This window comes from Mustela erminea, chromosome 4, assembly GCF_009829155.1.
Source record: "Mustela erminea isolate mMusErm1 chromosome 4, mMusErm1.Pri, whole genome shotgun sequence".
Classification (NCBI taxonomy): Eukaryota; Metazoa; Chordata; class Mammalia; order Carnivora; family Mustelidae; genus Mustela; species Mustela erminea.
The window spans coordinates 121,139,335-121,163,840 of NC_045617.1; the positions used below are offsets into that span (position 1 = coordinate 121,139,335).

At 40.4% G+C, this 24,506-nt stretch overlaps 2 pseudogenes; one reads left to right on the top strand and one right to left on the bottom strand.

Annotated features, from left to right (window-relative positions):
* The window catches only part of LOC116589409, a 245,749-nt pseudogene that overhangs the window by 20,132 nt on the left and 201,111 nt on the right, over positions 1-24,506 (top strand).
* On the bottom strand, positions 1,688-18,109 carry LOC116587893 (annotated as a pseudogene).

Below are 24,506 nucleotides of genomic sequence, written 5' to 3' on the forward strand. Positions count from 1 at the left end.
GCACATTGTCCACTGACCAGAGGCTGACTCCATACCCATACAGCCCCCCAAATTTGCTTCTGCCCACCCAGCTGCCTACCCCAAAGCCTCTATGGCATCCAGCAATGTCCTCTCAGGCCTGTTCAAAGCACATTCAGGTGGGCAGCCCCTGGGCAGCCACCACACTGTGGGACACTATACCCACCCAGCTTAATGGGCATGAGTAAGCATTTTACCATCAGCCAGTGAAGGACTTCAGCCTGGGAAAACTGTTTCCTCACAGCATGCTCTTTGATGACTGCTGCTCTGACTTGTTTATCCCCTGGTGAACACACACTGTCTCAGCAGCAGGAATGGTTTAGCATGGAAGCCCATCAACCAGCCTGGTGTTGGATCCCACAGCTTTTCTGAGGGGCCCTTTATTTTTAGGGGGACAAGGGGCTAATTAGAGACCCACAGGACCCCCATGCCCTCAACCACCAGAACTTGACCCTCTGTTCCTGCCATGGCTCAGGGCCCAACATCATCCTCCCAGGAGAGTCCTCCCCAGGTTACTGCAATGAGATTGTGACAGCCCTTGCTGGAGTGCCTGGCAGATGCTGGCGAGGATGTGGAGAAAGGGGAACTCTCCTACACTGTCAATGGGAATGCAAGCTGGTACAACCACTCTGGACACAGCATGGAGGTTCCTCAAAAAGTTGCTACCTTACGACCCAGCAATTGCACGACTGGGTATTTATCCTAAGGATACAAACATAGTGATCCGAAGGGGCACATGCACCTGAATGTTTATAGCATCAATGTCCCCAATAGCTAAACTATGGAAAGAACCTAGATGTCCATCAAGAGATGAATGGATCAAGAAGGTGTGGTGTATATATATGCAATTAAATACTATGCAGCCATCAAAGAAAAATGAAATCTTGCCATTTGCAACGATGTGTTGGAACTAGAGGGTTTTATGCTTAGTGAAATAAGTCAATCAGAGAAAGACAACTATCATATGATTTCCCAGATATGGGGAAGTGAATATGCAATGTGGGGGTTTTGGGGGGGGTAGGAAAAGAATAAATGAAAAAATATGGGATTGGGAGGGAGACAAACCATAAGAGATTTTTACTGCCACAAAACAAATTGAGGGTGACTGGGGGGAGGGGGGTAGAGTTATGGACATTGGGGAGGATATGTGATAAGGTGAGTGCTGTGAAGTGTATCAACCTGGTGATCCACAGACCTGTACCTCTGGGGATAATAATATGTTATATGTTTATTTAAAAATCTTTTAAAAATTTGTATGGTGAGTGCTGTGAAGTGTGTAAACCTGGAGATTCACAGACCTGTACCCCTGGGGATAAAAATACATTATATGTTTATTTAAAAATTTAAAACAATTAAAAAATTTAAAAACAAAACCCCAAAAACTCCCAAAAGGAAATCTCGTGGTCAAATGACTTCACTAGTGAATTCTAGTGAACATGCAGTGGAAAATTAATACCAATACTCCTCAAAATCTTCCAGAATGTTAAGGAAGAGGCAATAATTTCAAAACCATTCTACAAGGGCAGTATTATTTGGATAGCAAACCAGATAAGGATACCACCACAACACAAAAGCAATAAACCAGTATCCTTGATGAATACAGATGGAAAAATTCTCAGCAAAATGTTATCAAACTGAGTTCACTCATGAAACAAATTAGACACCATGGCTAAATGGGATTTATCTGTGGGATGCAAGCGTAGATGAACCTACAAAAACCAATAAGTGTAATTCAATACACCAAGAAAAGGAAAGATAAAAATCACACGATCACCTCAAAAGTTGCCCAAAGATATTACAAAATATACCATTCTTTTATGATAAAACTCTTAATAGATTGGATATAGAAGGAGCATACCTCTACATAATAAAGACCACCTACAGGAAACCCACAGCAAACATCCCACTCAATGAAGAAAAATGGAAAGCATTTCCTCTAAAAACAGGAACATAACAAGGAAGAACACTCTCACCACCTCTACTCAATATAGTAGCGGAACTCCTAGCTAGAGCAATTAGGCAAGAGACAGAAAGAAAAGCCTTCCACATCAGGAAGGAAGATGTGAAAATGTCACTCTTTGCAAATATCATCTTACATACAGAAAAATCTGAAGAGTCAATAAAAAAAAATCTGTTGAAAGTAATCAATGATTTCATAAAGTGACATATTACAAATTGACTTACAAAAGTCAGTGGCATCCTTGTATGCTGACAGTGAAGCATCAGAAAATGAAAACAGCATCAAAAACAACAAAATAGGAATATAAGAAACCAGGGAAGTGAAGGACCTGTACAATGAAAACTACAAGACTTTGCTGAAAGAAGTTGAAGACACAAACAAATGGAAACACATCCCATGTTTATGGTTTGAAGAATTAATACTGTTGAAATGATCATACTACACAAAGCCATTACACAGTCAATGTGATCTCAATCAAAATACCAAAGGCGTTTTTTATAGAAATAGAAGAAATCATTCTGAAATTTGTGTGGAAGCATAGGAGACTCCAAATAGCCAAAGCAATCCTGCAAAAAGCTGGAGGAAGCACATTTCCTCATTTCAAACCATACCTCAAAGCCATATAACATAATCTAACGTGGTAATGGCACAAAAAGCAACTTATACACCAATAGAACAGAATAGAGAGCCCAGAATTAAATCCCAACACATGTGATCAACCAATAATAGGTAAGGAAGCCAAGAACACCCAATGAAAAGGATAGTCCCTTCAAGAAATGGTGCTGGGAACACTGGAGAAACACAAGCAGAACAATGAACTCTTTGGATCATCTACTCCTTTCAGAATATATTTTCAATATGCAGCTAATAAATATGCACAGACATTATACAGATTATAAAAAGAAAAGCAACATGTTGAGAGTTAAGTTCAAAGCTTTCTAATAGAAGTTCCCCTTTTTATACTAGAAGTTCGAATATGATTTCTGTCTTCCCTCCTGCCTGTCTGATCTTTGGAGCACTTCTATTGCTGGTGCTCCCAATCTGATGCCCTCTGTTTAGAGCTCAGCTGAGCTTGGGGTACACCTGGATCCTGTAGGATTTGGCCACACAACCAAATGACCTTTGACAATTGCTCTCCTTTTGTTGTGTTTCTGTCACTCAGATTTAAAATGAGGAAAGACTCTCCTCTGAAGATTAAATTATTTATTGAAATAAAGTACATAACATTCAGAGTGAAATGGCACCTGGTGAATGGTGGGCCTGATTATTTGGTAAAGGTCAGCAGAGAGCAGGATCCTGGCCTCATGGTTTCAGCCTATAGTCCAGCCTCTGCAGATAAGCTTCTCTGACAGAGACTCTGACAGAGGCTGATTCCAATCAGCCTCTCAGGGTTGGTCAGGGTCTCCCTTGCTTTTTCTGTCCCAGGCCTCTCTCCCTTGATGCTTTCAAGGTGAGAGGCCAAAGTGCCAGTTCTCCAGGCCTTTTCCCATAACTTGGCACTCACATCCCTCCCACCCGGATTTACCCATTTCAGCCTTGACCTTGGATGGGCCTGGCCTACATGGGCTTGAGAGAGTGGGTACATTCTTCCAGGTCACATGTGATTTCTGCAAATGATTCACTGACATCGCAGGGACTGAGGAATGCGATTGAGACACTCTGGGCATTTCTGTGAATATGTACTGAGTGAAGTCTCACTGATGGAGCAAAATGCATAGTTTCCTGTATTTTTGTACCTTTACTCTAAATGTGCTCTAAAGAATTAAACCATGATATATAAATGGATGTGCAACAGGTTCAAATATCTCAAATATCTTTCCTGCTGCCTGTCAATTGCTTTTAAAAATTACAGTCTTGGGGGGACAAGATGGCGGGGAAGTAGGAGGAGGCGCCTTTTCAACCTGTACCCTAAAGTGAGCTGATTATCTACCAAAGAACTCTGATCACCCATGAAATCAGCCTGAGATCAGAATTATACACGTCTGGATCTCTACAGGGGCAGAAGACGCCAGTGGGCAGTTAAAGCGGAGTGGGAATGGGTGGACTGATATTGGAAGATAAGCAAAACGGGGAGGGAGCCACCAGAGGCGACCGGTTGGAAAGTAATACCCTAATCTGAGAGTGCCCTGTGTCTGGGGACCAGCATTAACTTGGAGACTGGTTGAAAGCACTCAAAAAGAGCAAAGGAGGGGGGTGAAATTGTAGGAATTGGGGTGGCTAGGGACAGGGGCTTAAGTCCCTGGTCCCAGGACAGCCTCCCCTGGTGCTGAATCAGAGAGAGTGCGGCGGAGAAACCAGGTCTTGGTCCCTAAGCCGCCAGTGCACCCACGAATGCATGGTTCTGGCTCCTGTGAGGGGAATGGGAGCCACACCAGACCGCAGAACGCTCGAGCCCTGCTACAAAGCCTGAGATACGTGCACACGTCCCTCATACTCCCCTGAGAGAGTTACAAAGGCCCAGGCAGCGCTCTTTGACTCGCGCCATTGTTTCAGAGCCTAAGACGTGCTTCCCAATCTCTCCCCTGACAGAGGTGTGCAAAAGCCCAGCCTGGTGCTTTTGGACCTGCGCCCCGTTCTCAATGCCTGAGACACGTGCGCGATTCATAGCCACCCCTGAAAGAGGTGCGCGCAAGCCGGACACTCTTACCCAGAAAGATCAGGCACTCCCAGCCCAGGCCAGTGGAAAAATCTCAGTGTGCAATCGCTGCTTGGAATCTCTTTGGCGGTCTGGAGCTCCCAGACTGCCACTGCTGCCGTGGTTTGGGGTACAAGAAAAAGATACTGCATCCCCAGGGACTACGACTTTGAACCTGCTCTGCCAGCGGCAAAGGGGGAACTTATCTGTCAGCCAGACTGAGGCTTCTCTCTGAGAGGGAGGTCAGGGTGCAGTCTGTTTTCCTCTAAAACTACAAAAACCATCAAAAGTGGTCAAGGTGACGAGTCAAGATGGCGGAGAAGTAGCAGGCTGAGACTGCTTCAGCTAGCCGGAGATCAGCTAGATAGCTTATCTAAAGATTGCAAACACCTGAAAATCCATCGGCAGATTGAAGAGAAGAAGAACAGCAATTCTGGAAACAGAAAAACAACCACTTTCTGAAAGGTAGGACCGGCGGAGAAGTGAATCCAAAGCGACGGGAAGATAGACCCCGGGGGGAAGGGCCGGCTCCTGGCAAGCGGCGGAGCAACCGCGCACAAAATCAGGACTTTTAAAAGTCTGTTCCGCTGAGGGACATCGCTCCAGAGGCTAAACCGGGGCGAAGCCCACGCGGGTTCAGCGTGGCCTCAGGTCCCGCAGGGTCACAGAAGGATCGGGGGTGTCTGAGTGTCGCAGACCTTGCAGGTATTGAAACGGGAAAGCCGGCTACAGAGACAGAGCCGACAGTAAGCTCACAGCTCGGTGTTACCTTGAACTGGTCGCAGGCTCGGTGAGCTCGGAGCGCGGCCGGAGGTCAGGCAGACGGGAGTAACTGGGCGCTGTTCTCTGAGGGCGCACTGAGGAGTGCGGCCCTGGGCTCTCGGCTCCTCCGGGCCGGAGACCAGGAGGCCGCCATTTGTATTCCCGTCCTCCGGAACTCTACGGAAAGCGCTCAGGGAACAAAAGCTCCTGAAAGCAAACCGGAGCGGATTACTCACCCTGGCCCCTGATAAGGGCGGTGCAATTCCACCAGGGGCAAAGACACTTGAGAATCACTACAACAGGCCCCTCCCCCAGAAGACCAACAAGAAATCCAGCCGAGACCAAGTTCACCTACCAAGGAGTGCGGTTTCAATACCAAGGAGGGCAGCAGAATTCCAGAGGAGGAGAAAGCCAAGCACGGAACTCATGGCTTTTTCCCTGTGTTTTTTTTTTTTTCGTCTTGCAGTTAATTTAATTTTTTTTCTTTTTCATTTTTTTTTTTTTCTCTCGCCTTCGGGTAAAATTTTTTTTTTAACTGTTACCTTTTTCTTTTTTAACGATTTTTTACTAGTTTATCTAATATATATATTTTTTCTTTTTTACATTTTTCTTAGGTGTTTTTTTTTTTAATTCTTTTCTTTTCTTTTTTCTTTTTTTTCTTTTTTTTCCTTTCTTCCTTTTTGAACCTCTTTTTATCCCCTTTCTCCCCCCTCACGATTTTGGATCTCTTCTAATTTGGTTAAAGCATTTTTTCGTGGGGTTGTTGCCACCCTTTTAGTATTTTACTTGCCCCTTCATATACTCTTATCTGGACAAAATGACAAGACGGAAAAATTCAACAAAAAAAAAAGAACAAGAGGCAGTACCGAAGGCTAGGGACCTAATCAATACAGACATTGGTAATATGTCAGATCTAGAGTTCAGAATGACAATTCTCAAGGTTCTAGCCGGGCTCGAAAAAGGCATGGAAGATATTAGAGAAACCCTCTCGAAAGATATAAAAGCCCTTTCTGGAGAAATAAAAGAACTAAAATCTAACCAAGTTGAAATCAAAAAAGCTATTAATGAGGTGCAATCAAAAATGGAGGCTCTCACTGCTAGGATAAATGAGGCAGAAGAAAGAATTAGTGATATAGAAGACCAAATGACAGAGAATAAAGAAGCTGAGCAAAAGAGGGACAAACAGCTACTGGACCACGAGGGGAGAATTCAAGAGATAAGTGACACCATAAGACGAAACAACATTAGAATAATTGGGATTCCAGAAGAAGAAGAAAGAGAGAGGGGAGCAGAAGGTATACTGGAGAGAATTATTGGGGAGAATTTCCCCAATATGGCAAAGGGAACGAGCATCAAAATTCAGGAAGTTCAGAGAACGCCCCTCAAAATCAATAAGAATAGGCCCACACCCCGTCACCTAATAGTAAAATTTACAAGTCTCAGTGACAAAGAGAAAATCCTGAAAGCAGCCCGGGAAAAGAAGTCTGTAACATACAATGGTAAAAATATTAGATTGGCAGCTGACTTATCCACAGAGACCTGGCAGGCCAGAAAGAGCTGGCATGATATTTTCAGAGCACTAAACGAGAAAAAACATGCAGCCAAGAATACTATATCCAGCTAGGCTATCATTGAAAATAGAAGGAGAGATTAAAAGCTTCCAGGACAAACAACAACTGAAAGAATTTGCAAATACCAAACCAGCTCTACAGGAAATATTGAAAGGGGTCCTCTAAGCAAAGAGAGAGCCTACAAGTGGTAGATCAGAAAGGAACAGAGACCATATACACTAACAGTCACCTTACAGGCAATACAATGGCACTAAATTCATATCTCTCAATAGTTACCCTGAATGTTAATGGGCTAAATGCCCCTGTCAAAAGACACAGGGTATCAGAATGGATAAAGAAACAAAACCCATCTATATGTTGCCTCCAAGAAACTCATTTTAAGCCCGAAGACACATCCAGATTTAAAGTGAGGGGGTGGAAAAGAATTTACCATGCTAATGGACATCAGAAGAAAGCAGGAGTGGCAATCCTTATATCAGATCAATTAGATTTTAAGCCAAAGACTATAATAAGAGATGCGGAAGGACACTATATCATACTCAAAGGGTCTGTCCAACAAGAAGATTTAAAATTTTAAATATCTATGCCCCCAACGTGGGAGCAGCCAACTATATAAACCAATTAATAACAAAATCAAAGAAACACATCAACAATAATACAATAATAGTAGGGGACTTTAACACTCCCCTCACTGAAATGGACAGATCATCCAAGCAAAAGATCAGCAAGGAAATAAAGGCCTTAAACGACACACTGGACCAGATGGACATCACAGATATATTCAGAATATTTCATCCCAAAGCAACAGAATACACATTCTTCTCTAGTGCACATGGAACATTCTCCAGAATAGATCACATCCTCGGTCCTAAATCAGGACCCAACCGGTATCAAAAGATTGGGATCATTCCCTGCATATTTTCAGACCACAATGCTCTAAAGCTAGAACTCAACCACAAAAGGAAGTTTGGAAAGAACCCAAATACATGGAGACTAAACAGCATCCTTCTAAAGAATGAATGGGTCAACCGGGAAATTAAAGAAGAATTGAAAAAAATCATGGAAACAAATGATAATGAAAATACAACGGTTCAAAATCTGTGGGACACAACAAAGGCAGTCCTGAGAGGAAAATATATAGCGGTACAAGCCTTTCTCAAGAAACAAGAAAGGTCTCAGGTACACAACCTAACCCTACACCTAAAGGAGCTGGATAAAGAACAAGAAAGAAACCCTAAGCCCAGCAGGAGAAGAGAAATCATAAAGATCAGAGCAGAAATCAATGAAATAGAAACCAAAAAAAACAATAGAACAAATCAACGAAACTAGGAGCTGGTTCTTTGAAAGAATTAATAAAATTGATAAACCCCTGGCCCGACTCATCAAAAAGAAAAGAGAAAGAACCCAAATAAATAAAATCATGAATGAAAGAGGAGAGATCACAACTAACACCAAAGAAATACAAACTATTATAAGAACATACTATGAGCAACTCTACGCCAATAAATTTGACAATCTGGAAGAAATGGATGCATTCCTAGAAACATATAAACTACCACAACTGAACCAGGAAGAAATAGAAAGCCTGAACAGACCCATAACCAGTAAGGAGATTGAAACAGTCATTCAAAATCTCCAAACAAACAAAAGCCCAGGGCCAGACGGCTTCCCGGGGGAATTCTACCAAACATCTAAAGAAGAACTAATTCCTATTCTCCTGAAACTGTTCCAAAAAATAGAAATGGAAGGAAAACTTCCAAACTCATTTTATGAGGCCAGCATCACCTTGATCCTAAAACCAGACAAGGATCCCACCAAAAAAGAGAGTTATAGACCGATATCCTTGATGAACACAGATGCGAAAATACTCAACAAAATACTAGCCAATAGGATTCAACAGTACATTAAAAAGATTATTCACCACGACCAAGTGGGATTTATTCCAGGGCTGCAAGGTTGGTTCAACATCCGCAAATCGGTCAATGTGATACAACACATCAATAAAAGAAAGAACAAGAACCATATGATACTCTCAATAGATGCTGAAAAAGCATTTGACAAAGTACAGCATCCCTTCCTGATCAAAACTCTTCAAAGTGTAGGGATAGAGGGCACATACCTCAATATCATCAAAGCCATCTATGAAAAACCCACCGCAAATATCATTCTCAATGGAGAAAAACTGAAAGCTTTTCCGCTAAGGTCAGGAACACGGCAGGGATGTCCATTATCACCACTGCTATTCAACATAGTACTAGAGGTCCTAGCCTCAGCAATCAGACAACAAAAGGAAATTAAAGGCATCCAAATCGGCAAAGAAGAAGTCAAATTATCATTCTTCGCAGATGATATGATACTATATGTGGAAAACCCAAAAGACTCCACTCCAAAACTGCTAGAACTTGTACAGGAATTCAGTAAAGTGTCAGGATATAAAATCATTGCACAGAAATCAGTTGCATTTCTCTACACCAACAGCAAGACAGAAGAAAGAGAAATTAAGGAGTCCATCCCATTCACAATTGCACCCAAAACCATAAGATACCTAGGAATAAACCTAACCAAAGAGACACAGAATCTATACTCAGAAAACTATAAAGTACTCATGAAAGAAATTGAGGAAGACACAAAGAAATGGAAAAATGTTCCATGCTCCTGGATTGGAAGAATAAATATTGTGAAAATGTCTATGCTACCTAAAGCAATCTACACATTTAATGCAATTCCTATCAAAGTACCATCCATCTTTTTCAAAGAAATGGAATAAATAATTCTAAAATTTATATGGAACCAGAAAAGACCTCGAATAGCCAAAGGGATATTGAAAAAGAAAGCCAATGTTGGTGGCATCACAATTCCGGACTTCAAGCTCTATTACAAAGCTGTCATCATCAAGACAGCATGGTACCTGCACAAAAACAGACACATAGATCAATGGAACAGAATAGAGAGCCCAGAAATAGACCCTCAACTCTACAGTCAACTAATCTTCGACAAAGCAGGAAAGAATGTCCAATGGAAAAAAGACAGCCTCTTCAATAAATGGTGCTGGGAAAATTGGACAGCCACATGCAGAAAAATGAAATTGGACCATTTCCTTACACCACACACGAAAATAGGCTCAAAAAATTGATGAAGGACCTCAATGTGCGAAAGGAATCCATCAAAATCCTTGAGGAGAACACAGGCAGCAACCTCTTCGACCTCAGCCGCAGCAACATCTAGGAACAATGCCAAAGGCAAGGGAAGCAAGGGCAAAAATGAACTATTGGGATTTCATCAAGATCAAAAGCTTTTGCACAGCAAAGGAAACAGTTAACAAAATCAAAAGACAACTGACAGAATGGGAGAAGATATTTGCAAACGACATATCAGATAAAGGACTAGTGTCCAGAATCTATAAAGAACTTAGCAAACTCAACACCCAAAGAACAAATAATCCAATCAAGAAATGGGCAGAGGACATGAACAGACATTTCTGCAAAGAAGACATCCAGATGGCCAACAGACACATGAAAAAGTGCTCCATATCACTCAGCATCAGGGAAATACAAATCAAAACCACAATGAGATATCACCTCACACCAGTCAGAATGGCTAAAATCAACAAGTCAGGAAATGACAGATGCTGGCGAGGATGCGGAGAAAGGGGAACCCTCCTACACTGTTGGTGGGAATGCAAGCTGGTGCAGCCACTCTGGAAAACAGCCTGGAGGTTCCTCAAAATGTTGAAAACAGAACTGCCCTATGACCCAGCAATTGTACTATTGGGTATTTACCCTAAAGATATAAACGTAGTGATCCAAAGGGGCACGTGCACCCGAATGTTTATAGCAGCAATGTCCACAATAGCCAAACTATGGAAAGAACCTAGATGTCCATCAACAGATGAATGGATCAAGAAGATGTGGTATATATACACAATGGAATACTATGCAGCCATCAAAAGAAATGAAATCTTGCCATTTGCGACAACATGGATGGAACTAGAGCATATCATGCAGCGAAATAAGTCAAGCAGAGAAAGACAACTATCATATGATCTCCCTGATATGAGGAAGTGGTGATGCAACATGGGGGCTTAAGTGGGTAGGAGAAGAATCAATGAAACAAGATGGGATTGGGAGGGAGACAAACCATAAGTGACTCTTAATCTCACAAAACAAACTGAGGGTTGCTGGGGGGAGGGGGTTTGGGAGAAGGGGGTGGGATTATGGACATTGGGGAGGGTATGTGCTTTGGTGAGTGCTGTGAAGTGTGTAAACCTGGTGATTCACAGACCTGTACCCCTGGGGATAAAAATATATGTTTATAAAAAATAAAAAGTTAATTAATTAAAAAAAAAGATCAGGAAAAATAAATAAATAAATAAATAAATAAATAAATAAATAAAACGGCAAAAAAAAAAAAAAAGTGGTCAAGGTGAGAGGAAAAAAAAAAAAAGTGAACAAACATAAAAACCACCAGAGAACAAAAGCCTGAAAAAAAAAAAAAAAAAAAAAAACAGTTTCCTCAGAGCCCACTCCCTTGAGGGGGGCAGGGGGACTTAATTCAGGGAACATCATTGACTGCAAACTCACGTGGGAGGCCCCTGACCCAGAAAACAAACCAAGAAAGAAAAAAAGACTGCAAGAAAACAACCACCACTACTTCATAGGAAAACTTTCATTTCCAACCCGTTCCCACTATTCTGGTGCTTTTTTTTTAATATATATACATGATTTTTTAACCTATTTACCATCACAGTGACCTGTCCAGTACATCAAATTCCATAATAACCTTCTAACCTGAATTTTTGATACATACACCTGTGTTTTTCTTTTACATTCATATTTTTTGAATTTATTTTTTTTAATTTTAGTTTAGTTTAGTCTAGTTTATTCCTTTTTATTTTTATTTTTTAATATTCATATAGAGTTAAACTTCAAAGTAATCCCATTTCCCCAGTCAATGCTACCCCTATAGGTAAACCAATTTTTAATCCTGCTTTATCTTAGGAAAGTTGAGTCCTTTAACAAAGATATCAAGATACATCCAAGAAGAATCAAAACAACCTTCCTCACCCACATGGAGAATTTATAACCACTATCCCATCTTTTTCTTCCACCACTATTTCTGTGTTTTTGTGATTGTCCTGATAGTATATAAATCTTATACTTGAGGTTCTTTTTGATGAGGTTCTTCCTTTATTTGCATTTACTTTTTTGTGTGTGTCATATACTTTTATCAGTCTTTTTGATTGTCTGTTTTTGTTTATATACATCATAAATTGTATATTGGGGCCCATTTGGACTGAACTTTCTCTTTCATCTTCCCTTTCTTTCCTCTCTCTCTCTCTCTCTCTTTTTCTTTTTCTTTTCTTTTGTCTCTCGTTTGGGTGGGGAATCCTGATTGCTCAGAAGTGTTCCAGGGTGCACCTTGACGGTACCATGGTTGATACATCCAGCTACATCTGTTCAGTCATCTCTCAGCAAAATGACTAGGAGGAGGAATGCCCAACAGAAGAAAAACACAAAGGATGGACCTTCTGGAATAGAGCTAATGGCTATCAACATAGACAATGTGTTGGAAAGAGAATTCAGGTTAACAATTATCCAGGCAATAGCTAGGTTGGAGAAAGCCATGGATGACCAAACGAAATTGATTAGGGCCGAGCTGAAAGCGAACAGACAGATGTTCACAATGTTAGGGTTGAGCTGAAAGCTACCAGGGATGAACTTCACAATGCTCTCAATGAGTTCCAATCTAATCTAAATTCTCTCAAAGCTAGGTTTACTGAGACAGAAGATAGAATTAGTGATCTGGAAGGCAAACAGATAGAGAGAAAGGATCAGGAGAAAGCCTGGAACAAACAGCTTAGAGACCAAGAAAACAGAATCAGGGAAATAAATGATGCCATGAAATGTTGCAACGTCAGAATTATTGGAATTCCTGAAGGGGAGGAGAAAGGAAGAAGTCTAGAAGATAGAGTGAAACAAGTTCTTCATGAAAATGTTCCCAATCTTACAAATGGACCCAGCGATCAAGTACTAGAGGCCAAAAGGACTTCACCCAAGATTATACATTCCAAAAAAACACCAAGGCACCTGATAGTCAAATTGAGGAATCATAATTGTAGGTATAAGCTCTTGAAAGCCGCTAGGACAAAGAGGCTCCTTACTTACAGAGGAAAGCCCATCAGAAAAACATCAGACCTGTCCACAGAGACCTGGCAAGCCAGAAAGGGCTTGCAAGACATATTCAGGGCATTAAATGAGAAGAACATGCAGCCAAGAATACTTTATCCAGCAAGACTGACATTCAAAATGGATGGAGAGATAAAGAGTTTCCAAGACCGGCAAGGCTTAAAAGACTATGCAACCACCAAGCCAACACTGCATGAAATATTAAGGGGGCTTATATAAAAGAGGAAAATTCCTAAGAATAGCATTGAACAGAAATATAGAGACAATCTAACAGAAAAAAAGACTTCAAAGGTAACACGATGTCAATAAAAATGTATCTATCAATAATAACAATGTGAATGTCCTAAATGCGCCCATAAAATGACACAGTGTTGCAGATTGGATAAAACACAGGACCCATCCATATGTTGTCTATAAGAGACCCATTTTGAACCTAAAGATACACCCAGACTGAAAGTGAAGGGATGGAGAAGCATCTTTCATGCCAATGGGCCTCAAAAGAAGGCTGGGGTAGCGATTCTCATATCAGAAAAATTATATTTTAAACTAAAGACTGTAGTCAGAGATACAGAAGGACACTATATCATTCTTAAAGGGAATATCCATGAAGATGATCTAACAACTATAAATATCTATGCCCCCAATAGGGGAGCAGCCAACTACATAAGAAAATTATTAATCAAGATAAAGAATCATATTGATATGAATACATTAATAAAGGAGATCTTAACTTGCCTCTCTCAGAAATAGACAGATCATCGAAGCAGAAAATCAATAAAGAAACAAGAGCATTGAATGACACACTGGACCAGATCAACCTTATAGATATATACAGAACATTCCACCCTAAAACAACAGAATACTCATTCTTCTCAAGTGCACACGGAACCTCCTCAAGAGTAGACCACTTACTGGGTCACAAATCAGGACTTAACCAATACCAAAAGACTGACATTATTCCCTGCATATTCTCAGATCACAAGGCTTTGAAACTGGAGCTTAATCACAAGGAAAAGTTCCGAAGGAAATCAAACACCTGGAAACTGAAGACCACCTTGCTTAAGAATGCTTGGATCAAACAGGAGATCAAAGAAGAACTGAAACGATGCATGGAAACCAATGAGAATGAAGACACTTTGATCCAAAACCTATGGGATACAGCAAAGGCTGTCCTAAGGGGCAAATACATAGCCATCCAAGCCTCCCTCAAAAAAATGGAAAAATCCAGAACACACCAGCTGTCTCTACACCTTAAAGAACTGGAGAATCAACAACAAATCAAACCAACTCCACACATAAGAAGGGAAATCATCAAGATTAGAGCTGAGATCAATGAGGTAGAAACCAGAGATACAGGAGAACGTATCAATAAAAATAGAAGCTGGTTTTTTGGAAGAATCAATAAGATCGATAAACCATTGGCCACACTAATCCAAAAGAAAAGAGAGAAAGCCCACATTCATAAAATTATGAATGAAAAGGGAGAGATCACAACGAACCCCAAGGAAGTAGAAACAATCATCAGAAGTTATTATCAACAGTTATATGCCAAAAAGCTAAGCAACCTAGATGAAATGGATGCATTCCTGGAAAACTATAAACTCCCAAAATGGAACCAGGAAGAAACTGACAACTTGAATAGACCAATATCTAGTAACAAGATTGAAGCAGTGATCAAAAACCTCCCAAAAAACAAGAGCCCAGGACCTGACGGATTCCCTGGGGAATTCTACCAAGCTTTCAAAGAAGAAATAGCACCTATTCTTCTGAAGCTGTTTCTAAAAATTGAATCAGAAGGAAAACTTCCAGACTCTTTCTATGAAGCCAGCATTACCCTGATCCCCAACCGGGCAAAGACCTTACCCAAAAGGAGAATTTCAGACCAATATTACTGATGAATATGGATGCTAAGATTCTCAACAAGATCCCAGCCAACAGGATCCAACTACACATTAAAAAGATTATCCACCATGACCAGGTGAGTTTCCTCCCTGGGCTACAAGGATGGTTCAACATTCACAAATCAATCAATGTGATAGAAAAAATTAATATGAGAAGAGAGAACCACATGGTCCTCTCAATTACTGCAAAGAAAGCATTTGACAAAATCCAGCAACCTTTCCTGATTAAAATGCTTCAAAGTATAGGGATAGAGGGAACATTCCTGAACTTCATCAAATCTATCTATGAAAGACCCACAGCAAATATCATCCTTAATAGGAAAAAGCTTACAGCCTTCCCGTTGAGATCAGGAACATGATGACAAGGATGCCCACTTTCACCACTCTTGTTCAACATAGTATTAGATGTCCTAGCAATAGCAATCAGACAACAAAGAGAAATAAAAGGTATACAAATTCACAATGAAGAAGTCAAACTCTCTCACTTCGCAGATGACATGATTCTTTATATGGAAAACCCAAAAGACTCCACCCCCAAACTACTAGAACTCATACAGCAATTCAGCAACGTGGCAGGATACAAAGTCAGTGTACAGAAATCAGTGGATTTCGTATACACTAACAATGAAAATACAGAAAGGGAAATTAGAGAATTAATTCCATTTTCTATAGCACCAAGAACCATAAGATACCTGGGAATAAACCTAACCAAAGAGGTAAAGGATCTATATTCGAGGAACTACAGAACACTCATGAAAGAAATTGAAGAAGACACAAAAAGATGGAAGACCATTCCATGCTCTTGGATCAGAAGAATAAACATTGTTAACATGTTGATACTGCCTAGAGCAATCTATACTTTTAATGCCATTCCGATCAAAATTCCACCGGTATTCTTCAAAGAGCTGGAGCAAATAATCCAAAAATTGGTATGGAATCAGAAGAGACCCCGAATCTCTAAGGAAATGTTGAAAAACAAAAATAAAGCTGGGGGCATCACGCTACCTGATTTCAAGCTTTACTACAAAGCTGTGATCACCAAGAGAGCATAAAAACAGACACATAGACCAGTGGAACAGGGTAGAGAGCCCAGATATGGACCCTCAACTCTATGGTCAATTAATCTTCGACAAAACAGGGGAAAAAAAAAGTGGAAAAAAGACAGTCTCTTCAATAAATGGTGCTGGGAAAACTGGGCAGCTACATGTAGAAGAATGAAACTCGACCATTCTCTTACACCGTACACAAAGATAAACTCAAAATGGATAAAAGGCCTCAACATGAGACAGGAATTCATCAGAATCCTAGAGGAGAACATAGGCAATAATCTCTTTGATATCAGCCACAGCAACTTCTTTCAAGATATCTCTCCAAAGGCAAAGGAAACAAAAGCAAACATAAACTTTTGGGACTTCATCAAAATTAAAAGCTTCTGCACAGCAAAGGAAACAGTCAAGAAAACAAAGAGGCAACCCACGGAATGGGAGAAGATATTTGCAAATGACAGTAAAGACAAAAGGTTGATATCCAGGATCTATAATGAACTCCTTAAACTCAACATACACAAAACAGACAATCACATCAAAAAATGGGCAATAAATATGAACAGACACTTCTCCAATGAAGACATACAAATGGCTATCAGACACATGAAAAAATGTTCATCATCACTAGGCCTCAGGGAGATTCAAATTAAAACCACACTGAGATATCACCTTACACCAGTTAGAATGGCCAAAATAAACAAGACAGGAAACAACATGTGTTGGATGGGATGTGGAGAAAGGGGAACCCTCTTCCACTGTTGGTGGGAAAGCAAGTTGGTGCAGCCTCTTTGGAGAACAGTGTGGAGATTTCTCAAGAAATTAAAAATAGAACTTCCCTATGGCCCTACCATTGAACTCCTGGGTATTTACCCCAAAGATACAGATGTCGTGAAAAGAAGGGCCATCTGTACCCCAATGTTTATAGCAGCAATGGCCACGGTCGCCAAACTGTGGAAAGAACCAAGATGCCCTTCAAGGGATGAATGGATAAGGAAGATGTGGTTTATATAAACTATGGAGTATTATGCCTCCATCAGAAAGGATTAATACCCAACTTTTGTAGCAACATGGACGGAACTGGAGGAGATTGTGCTGAGTGAAATAAGTCAAGCAGAGAGAGTCAATTATCATATGGTTTCACTTATTTGTGGAGCATAACAAATAGCATGGAGGACATGGGGAGTTAGAGAGGAGAAGGGAGTTGGAGGAAATTGGAAGGGGAGGTGAACCATGAGAGACTATGGACTCTAAAAAACAATCTGAGGGGTTTGAATTGGCGGGTGGGTGGGAGTTTGGGGTACCAGGTGGTGGGTATTATAGAGGGCACACATTGCATGCAGCACTGTGTGTGGTGAAAAAAATAATGAATACTGTTATGATGAAAATAAATAAAAAATAAATTAAAAAGTTACAGTCCCATTAACCAGAGGTAGGTTAATCATACATGGAAATATTACCAATTGCTCAGTAATACTTGAAACCATCCCAAGGGGCTTGAAATCAGTATTCATGCAGAATAAGTGAGTTATTCAAGAGAAGGGAGTTCATTAATGAGTAATCCATCTTTTGTTTTAATAAGGAAATTCTTATTTTCCTTCTCAGTTTGTCAGTCATCTTCTCTGCCTCACAGCAGCAGAGGAAGTGATATACAAGAGGAAGATGATGAAAATGAGGAGGCGCGTGAACTACCCGAATCTGTTTCACTGTCCAAGTCCAAATCCGACTCTGAAGTGTCTAGAGAGTCTGCAGTCCATGACAGATCTACAGTGCCCAGGGACGGTGAGCAGTTCCCTCCGGGGGGAGGTCCTGGCCTTGACTGTGGAGGGAATTCAGGTGGCTGCTCCTTGTCAGGCTTTACCTCCATGGCCTGTCTGGTGTCTGGGGACACCTCATGTGACTGCAGTGACAGCCGTGACACTGGGACAGGTATACAGCCCGGAGACTGCACCGCCTGACCTTGGCCATCCCCCAAATCGGTTCCATTAAATTTCAGAGTTCCTGCTGAGCCGCGGTGGCCTCATCAACTTCCATGGTGTCGCACTAGAGGGCCCTCAGACAGGCTTATAGCTCGCTAGGAAAAAGATAGAATTGTGCGGGTTGTAACTGCATCTGTGCTAGATTTCCCGTGTTTCTAGGGCACCTGCATGTGGACCTGCCTGGAGACATGCCCCCGCCGCTTACACACGGCACTTCCAGAGGATTCTACTATGCACTTGTTTTTCTTTTAATTTCTTATTTACTCATTGTTAATTAATGAGTATAATAAAATTTCTCCAAGTGTCTATAAAAATGTCTTTTTCCTTGTGTGTGAGTCCCTTGCCTTTATATTGCTCAGGGCTTTGGTGGGAATGATGCTTCCTTACTTTCCTTGGATCTCAGATATAAGAAGTAGAGCAGATTGCCTACTCAGACAGTTCTGGGACAGGTGCCCACTGTCACATGCACTGTGCAGCTGACCTCAGGGTGTACATCAGCATGCTCCAACCTCTGGGGGTTCCTTAAGGTATTCTCAGGGCAACTTTCTTTTGATATTTCAGTTATGGGATGACAATCTCTTAAGAGGGGATATGCTCACCAGAGGGGAAGATGTGTGGGCTCAGAGGATGGTGAAATTCCCGCTGTACCCTTTGACGTCTCATAGCAGGCTGCCAGGGCAAAACTCAGCCCACCAGCTAGAGTAATGTTGGTTAGAGGAAGAAGGAAAATTTTGAAAAGCCAAAAGAATACTATGACCATGTGTGTATGTGTGTGTTTGTGTGTGTGTGCTGTCATACTTCACATCCTTCCAGGTAGCAAACAAGCAAAAAACTTTACCCTGCAGTAGAAGATAACCCAGTGAACCCTTCATCTTAACAGTGTCAAAATAAATGAAGCTGTCTGCAAGCCAGAATGAGTGGCACGATATATACAAAGTGCTGAAAGGAAAAAGAAGTACAACCAAGAAGAATGTACTTGACAAGACTATCGTTCAGATTTGAAAGAGAGATCAACATCTTTTTAGAGAAATGAAAGCTAAAGGAGTTTATCACCACCAGAACAGTCTTACAATAAATGTGAAACTGACCTTTTAAAAATGGAAAATGAGGGGCACCTCAGTCAATTAAAACCTCTGCCTTTGGCTCAGGTCATGGCCCTGGGATCCTGGGATGGAGCCTTACATCAGGCTCTCTGCTCCGCAGGGAACCTGCTTTCTCCTCTCTCTCTCTCTGCCTGCCTCTCTTCCTACTTGTGATCTCTGTCTGTCAAATAAGCAGATAAATTATAAATAAATAAATAAATAAATAATGGAAAATGAGCAGCCATTAATTACTAAATTGTTATGAGTAAAAAGATGTAAAATACAAAAAATATGTAAATATGATAGCATGTTCATAATATACGGAAGAAATAAGGAAAAAGGAAGAGAAGTTTTTTTTTTTTTAAAGAACAAATTTATTTTTAGAAGTTTTTATTTATTTATTTGACAGGGAGAGAAAGAGAGAGAGCACAAGAACGGGGAGCAACAGGCAGAGGGAGAGAGAGAAGCAGACCGCTGAGCAGGGAGCTGGATGTAGGGCTTGATCCCAGGACCCTGGGATCAGACCTGAGCTGAAGACAGATGCTTGACCAACTGAGTCACCCAGGGATGTGTAAAGAATGTGTTTAGACTCAAGTGACTGTCCAATTCATATACACTGCTATAACGCAGGATATTATATAAGAACTTCGGGGTAATGGTAAACCTAAAACCTGTAGTGGATACACAAAATTTAAAAAAGAGAAAGCCAAACAACACAACAAAAACTCGTCAATCACAAAGGAAGAGAGGAAGATAAGGAGACAGGAACAGAAAACTACAAACAACCAGACAACAAATAACAAAATTTCCATAAAGACATACGTCTCAATAATTATGGTAAATGTAAAGGGCCTAAATGTTCCAATCAAATGACAAGGTAGAGAATGGATAAATAAGCAAGACCTATCTATATGGTGCCCAGAAGAGATCATCTCATATGTAGAGATACATGCAGAGTAAAAGCTAAGGTATGGAAAACACAGATGCATGCGTTTGGAAGCAAAAAAATAACCGAACAAACAAAATCAAAACAAAACAAAAACAATCCAAAAAGACATGCTTATATCAGAAAAAATGGAATTTAAAACAAAGACTGTAAGTTTTCCTTCTGTTTCAATTTTTTGAAACAGGTTCAGGATAATAGGTGTTATTTCTTCTTTGAAAGTTTGGTAGAATTCCCCAGGGAATCCGTCAGGTCCTGGGCTCTTGTTTTTTGGGAGGTTTTTGATCACTGCTTCAATCTCGTTACTAGATATTGGTCTATTCAGGTTGTTGATTTCTTCTTGGTTCCATTTTGGGAGTTTATAGTTTTCCAGGAATGCGTCCATTTCATCTAGTTTGCTAAGCTTATTGATATATAACTGTTGATAATAACTTCTGATGATTGTTTCTACTTCCTTGGGGTTCGTTGTGATCTCTCCCTTTTCATTCATAATTTTATGAATGTGGGCTTTCTCTCTTTTCTTTTGGATTAGTGTGGCCAATGGTTTATCGATCTTATTGATTCTTCCAAAAAACCAGCTTCTATTTTCATTGATACGTTCTCCTGTATCTCTGGTTTCTACCTCATTGATCTCAGCTCTAATCTTGATGATCTCCCTTCTTATGTGTGGAGTTGGTTTGATTTGTTGTTGATTCTCCAGTTCTTTAAGGTGTAGAGACAGCTGGTGTGTTCTGGATTTTTCCATTTTTTTGAGGGAGGCTTGGATGGCTATGTATTTGCCCCTTAGGACAGCCTTTGCTGTATCCCATAGGTTTTGGACTGAAGTGTCTTCATTATCATAGGTTTCCATGCATTGTTTCAGTTCTCCTTTGATCTCCTGGTTGATCCAAGCATTCTTAAGCAAGGTGGTCTTTAGCTTCCAGGTCTTCAAGTTCCTTCAGAACTTTTCCTTGTGATTGAGCTCCAGTTTCAAAGCCTTGTGATCTGAGAATATGCAGGGAATAATGTCAGTCTTTTGGTATTGGTTAAGTCCTGATTTGTGACCTAGTATATGGTCTATTCTAGAGAAGGTTCCATGTGCACTGAAGCTGATTCAAAAAATTGAAGGAGAAGGAAAACTTCCAGACTCTTTCTATGAAGCCAGCATTACGCTGATCCCCAAACCAGGCAAAGACCCTACCAAAAAGGAGAATTTCAGACCAATATCACTGATTAATAAGGATGCTGTTTCTCAACAAGATCCTAGCAAACAGGATCCAACTGCACATTAAAAAGGTTATCCACCATGACCAGGTGGATTCATCCCTGGGCTACAAGGATGGTTCAACATTCACAAATCAATCAATGTGATAGAACGAATTAATATGAGAAGAGAGAAGAACCACATGATCCTTTCAATTGCTGCAGAAAAAGCATTTGACATAATCCAGCATCCGTTGCTGATTAAAATGCTTCAAAGTATAGGGATAGAGGGAACTTTCCTGAACTTCATCAAATCTATCTATGAAAGACCCACAGCAAATATCATCCTCAATGGGAAAAAGCTTACAGCCTTCCCGTTGAGATCAGGAAGAAGACAAGGATGCCCACTTTCACCACTCTTGTTCAACATAGTATTAGAAGTCCTAGCAACAGCAATCAGACAACATAGAGAAATAAAAGGTATCCAAATTCACAATGAAGAAGTCAAACTGTCTCTCTTCACAGATGACATGATTCTTTATATGGAAAACCCAAAAGACTCCACCCCCAAACTACTCGAACTCATACAGCAATTCAGCAATGTGGCAGGATACAAAGTCAATGTGCAGAAATCAGTGGATTTTGTATACACTAACAATGAAAATACAGAAAGGGAAATCAGAGAATTAATTTCATTTACTATAGCACCAAGAACCATAAGATACCTGGGAATAAACCTAACCAAAGAGGTAAAGGATCTATATTCGAGGAACTACAGAACACACATGAAAGAAATTGAAGAAGACACAAAAAGATGGAAGACCATTCCATGCTCTTGAATCAGAAGAATAAACATTGTTAAAATGTCGATACTGCCTAGAGCAATCTATACTTTTCCTGTTTGGCTTTTTTTTTTTTTTTTTCTGCTCATATTTTTTTTTTTTTTTTTTTTTTTTTTTTTTTTAAACATATATTTTTATCCCCAGGGGTACAGGTCTGTGAATCACCAGGTTTACACACTTCACAGCACCATTCCGATCAAAATTCCACCGGTATTCTTCAAAGAGCTTGAGCAAATAATCGAAAACTTGGTATGGAAACAGAAGAGAACCCGAATCTCTAAGGAAATGTTGAAAAACAAAAATAAAACTGGAGGCATCACGTTAACTGATTTCAAGCTTTATTACAAAGCTGTGATCACCAAGACAGCATAGTACTGCCATGAAAACAGACACATAGACCAATGGAACAGAGTAGAGACCCCAGATACGGACCCTCGACTCTATGGTCAATTAATCTTCGACAAAACAGGAAAAAATATACAGTGGGAAAAAGACAGTCTCTTCAATAAATGGTGCTGGGAAAACTGGGCAGCTATGTGGAGAAGAATGAAACTCAACCATTCTCTTACACCATACACAAAGATAAACTCAAAATGGATAAAAGACCTCAACGTGAGACAGGAATTCATCAGAATCCTAGAGGAGAACATAGGCAGTAATCTTTTCGATAGCCACAGCAACTTCTTTCAAGATATCTCTCCAAAGGCAAAGGAAACAAAAGCAAACTAAACTTTTGGGACTTCATCAAAATTAAAAGCTTCTGCACAGCAAAGGAAACAGTCAAAAAAAACAAAGAGGCAACCCACGGAATCGGAGAAGATATTTGCAAATGACAGTATAGACAAAAGGTTGATATCCAGGATCTATAATGAACGCCTCAAACTCAACACACACAAAACAGACAATCATCTCAAAAAATGGGCAGAAGATATGGACAGACACTTCTCCAATGAAGACATACAAATGGCTATCAGACACATGAAAAAATGTTCATCATCACTAGCCATCAAGGAGATTCAAATTAAAGCCACACTGAGATATCACCTTACACCAGTTAGAATGGCCAAAATAAACAAGACAAGAAACAACATGTGTTGGATGGGATGTGGAGAAAGGGGAACCCTCTTCCACTGTTGGTGGGAAAGCAAGTTGGTGCAGCCTCTTTGGAGAACAGTGTGGAGATTTCTCAAGAAATTAAAAATAGAACTTCCCTATGGCCCTACCATTGAACTCCTGGGTATTTACCCCAAAGATACAGATGTCGTGAAAAGAAGGGCCATCTGTACCCCAATGTTTATAGCAGCCATGGCCACGGTCGCCAAACTGTGGAAAGATCCAAGATGCCCTTCAACAGACGAATGGATAAGGAAGATGTTGTTCATATACACTATGGGGTATTATGCCTCCATTAGAAAGGACGAATACCCAACTTTTGTAGCAACATGGACAGGACTGGAGGAGATTATCCTGAGTGAAATCAGTCAAGCAGAGAGAGTCAATTATCATATGGTTTCTCTTATTTGTGGAGCACAACAAATAGCATGGAGGACATGGGGAGTTTGAGAGAAGGAGTTGGGGGAAACTGGAAGGGGAGGTGTATCATCAGAGACTATGGATTCTGAAAAACAATCTGAGGGGATTGAATTGGCAGGGGGTGGGAGGTTGGGGTACCAGGTGGTGGGTATTATAGAGGGCACGGATTGCATGTAGCACTGGGTGTGGTGAAAAAATAATGAATACTGTTATGCTGAAAATAATTAAAAAATAAATTAAAAAAATAAAAATAAAAAATAAACCCTTTACCCATAAAAAAAGAAAAAAGAGTGTAACGCATGTTAGAGAAAGACATTACATAATGCAAAGGGGTAAATCCAACAGGGAGGTAAACAATTCTAAGTATCTATGCACCCAACACTGAAGCACCTAAATACATAAAGCAAATATTAATGGGCAAAAGGAGTCAAGATGATATGGCACAGCAAGAGTAGGGGGCTTTAACCCCAAAGTACATCAATGGATAGATCATCAAGGCAGAAAATAAAAAAGGAAATCATGTCTTTGAATGAGAAATGAGACACTGTGGACAACCCAGATGTATACAAACCATTCAATCCCAAAAGAACAGAATACACATTTTCTTCCATTGTATATGGAACATCTAGAGTACATCACATGTTAGGGCATAAAACAAAGCTCAGTAAATTTAAAAAAGATTGAAAGCATACCATGCAAGTATTCTTGACCCCTATGGTATGTAACTAGAAATCAACCACAAGAAAAAAACTGGAAAACACACAAATACGTAGAGTCTAAACAACATGATACTAAATAGTGATTCTGCAAAGCCGTCTAAGGGAATGAAAAAGTGGAAAATATATATAAATATCTCTAAAAAGTGGAAAC